Source organism: Alligator sinensis, unplaced genomic scaffold (genome assembly GCF_000455745.1).
Source record: "Alligator sinensis unplaced genomic scaffold, ASM45574v1 scaffold188_1, whole genome shotgun sequence".
Classification (NCBI taxonomy): domain Eukaryota; kingdom Metazoa; phylum Chordata; order Crocodylia; family Alligatoridae; genus Alligator; species Alligator sinensis.
In genome coordinates this window covers 162,897-164,953 of record NW_005841903.1, presented here as the reverse complement: position 1 = coordinate 164,953, position 2,057 = coordinate 162,897, and the positions used below count along the sequence as shown (strand labels likewise).

Genomic DNA, 2,057 nt, shown 5'->3' with positions numbered 1-2,057 from the left:
TCATTTCTGCCAGCGGGAATCTGGGTAACGGTTTGCATGAGCAGTTCAGTAGCCTTTGGTTAGGCTGCTTCTGTGCGTAAAGGTCAGCCTCTCTACAGATGGCAGAAAGGAGGGCAAGGAAAGCAGATGTTAGCATGTTACTCAAGGTTTGTGATGGGCGGTGTTTGAGGTTTTATGACAAACATATTTTAAAACGTTAAATCCCAGATAATTTCTTCCTAAGGGGTATGATCTGTGTTGCAACTAAGATAGCAAATATTTTATCTTTTAGTTAGATTCCAACTGTGACCTTGGACAAGTCATTTAATCTTTCAGTTCTTCTTTATAGGCAAAGTATAACAATGCCAGGTGTTTATAATGGTAATTACCTCCTTGTAGAAATATATGGTGTATAGCACTGATGGTTATTACAAAGTGGCATCTGAAAGAGGGGAAGCTGTAGGGGCCAAGAAAAGACTTGTCTAGATGGGCCCTGAATATATATGTCTTGCCTTAGCATCCACTCTCTGCCTCTGTGGGGTACAGGATGCTAGATGGATCTATAGTCAGATCCATTATACTAATTTAGGATAACCAGTAGAACTTACAGCTTTATCATTGGTTAGAAATCTGGTTGTCTGACTATACAGATCCATCTACAATCCTGTACCCCACAGAGACAGAGAGTGGATGCTAAAGCAAAAAGTACATATGCAGGGATTATTCAGACTGGCATGTAATTTTAAATGGCATTATGTAATGTAAAATGATAGGAAAGAACAGTGTGGTGAAGCTTAAAGTGACCATAGTGGTTGACATTTTATATACTCTCCACATGTGGATGTGGTATGGTATAAAGGCCTTGTTGGCAAGAGTTTTGGAGAACTAGATTTCTAACTAATGGTAAAGCTACAAGTTCTACTGGTCATCCTAAATGAGTATAATACTGTAAGAAATTTTTACAACAAAAATATTACTTAACTCCTCGATGAGCCCAAGTCTGGGACTAAGCAGGTGACTAACTGCCCCAGAGAACAGTTTCACAACACTGTCAAATGGAAAGTCCAGTTAACTTTTTTTTCCTTTGCAATATAGGGAAGCATTGAGTTTCTTAACCTCAAACAAAAGTAATAGCCTCTCTTCATGCCTTGTACCCCAAGAGCTTGAACTGAATGAAGACAACACTTATTTCTAGAATTCTTGCAGTATGGAGGGAGTTGCTGATGATGACGATCTTTTAGGCATGTGAAAAGAATTGCAATTTTTGTACCTTTAGCAGACATTTATAAAAGAAAGGTCAAAAGCATTATTTGAACGGCCAGTGGTAGTTCAACTAGCTGTCTCTCTTCTCTAGAGAAAGGGGATGTAGAAGTCCTCTGAAGAATTAAAGGAGGAAAGAAGAAAAGAAAAAGAATGTCTTGTCCAGGCTGCAGTATACCCAAGTGCTCCAAAACAGGTTAGGCCAAGATTCCAAAGAATGGATACTTGTAAGTTAAGTTATGTTAAATTCCCTTTTTATGTTCTGCAACAGTTCCAAAAAAGTTACAAACAATATCCTGGTAATGACTTAGCATAAATTCTCTTTCTGTTGTATGATGATTTTTTTTATTTATTTATTTATTTATTTATTTATTTATTTATTTTTGGCCTTGTAGTTACCATATTTACCTAAGATGACTTTGAATTTAAGATGGACCCTCAATAATTAGATTCTAGACATGGAAAATTATAGATTTGTTGTAATTTGTTCCATGTCAAGAATCTAACTATTGGAAAGTCATGTGACATTTGTCCCCCATCCTCCTCCACCCCTGCTGCTGCAGTGGGGAAAGCAGGGGCGGGTGGCATGGGGAGCAGGTAGCCTGACCTCTGTCCCTTGCACCTTCTTCCTCTACGTATGTGGCCTGCTGCCTGCCCTTTCACCCCTCCTTCCAGTTACGTCCCTAGGTGATCCAGGCTCAGGGGGAGTCACAGAGCTTCTCCAACCCTGTACTGCAAGGAGTAGCTGTTCAGGGAACCTGGCTCAGCTGGGAACAGAGCTGGCAGTACACAGATTCCTCCTTCCTTGCCTGACTCCT

General features: G+C 39.9%; 1 protein-coding gene across 7 annotated transcripts in view; it reads left to right on the top strand.

The window, feature by feature from the left end:
• Window positions 1-2,057, top strand: part of CSGALNACT2 (chondroitin sulfate N-acetylgalactosaminyltransferase 2) — a 56,674-nt gene that overhangs the window by 25,796 nt on the left and 28,821 nt on the right. For 4 of the 7 annotated variants that reach the window (XR_003092795.1, XM_025197708.1, XM_025197709.1 and 1 more), the window contains exon 2: window positions 1,334-1,466. The exons of 1 other annotated variant lie outside the window; for it this stretch is intronic. The gene's annotated coding sequence lies outside the window, so the exon portion shown is untranslated. The remainder of the gene's footprint in view (window positions 1-1,333; window positions 1,467-2,057) is intronic. 2 more of the 7 variants (XM_025197710.1, XM_014517358.2) reach the window with 1 other exon arrangement.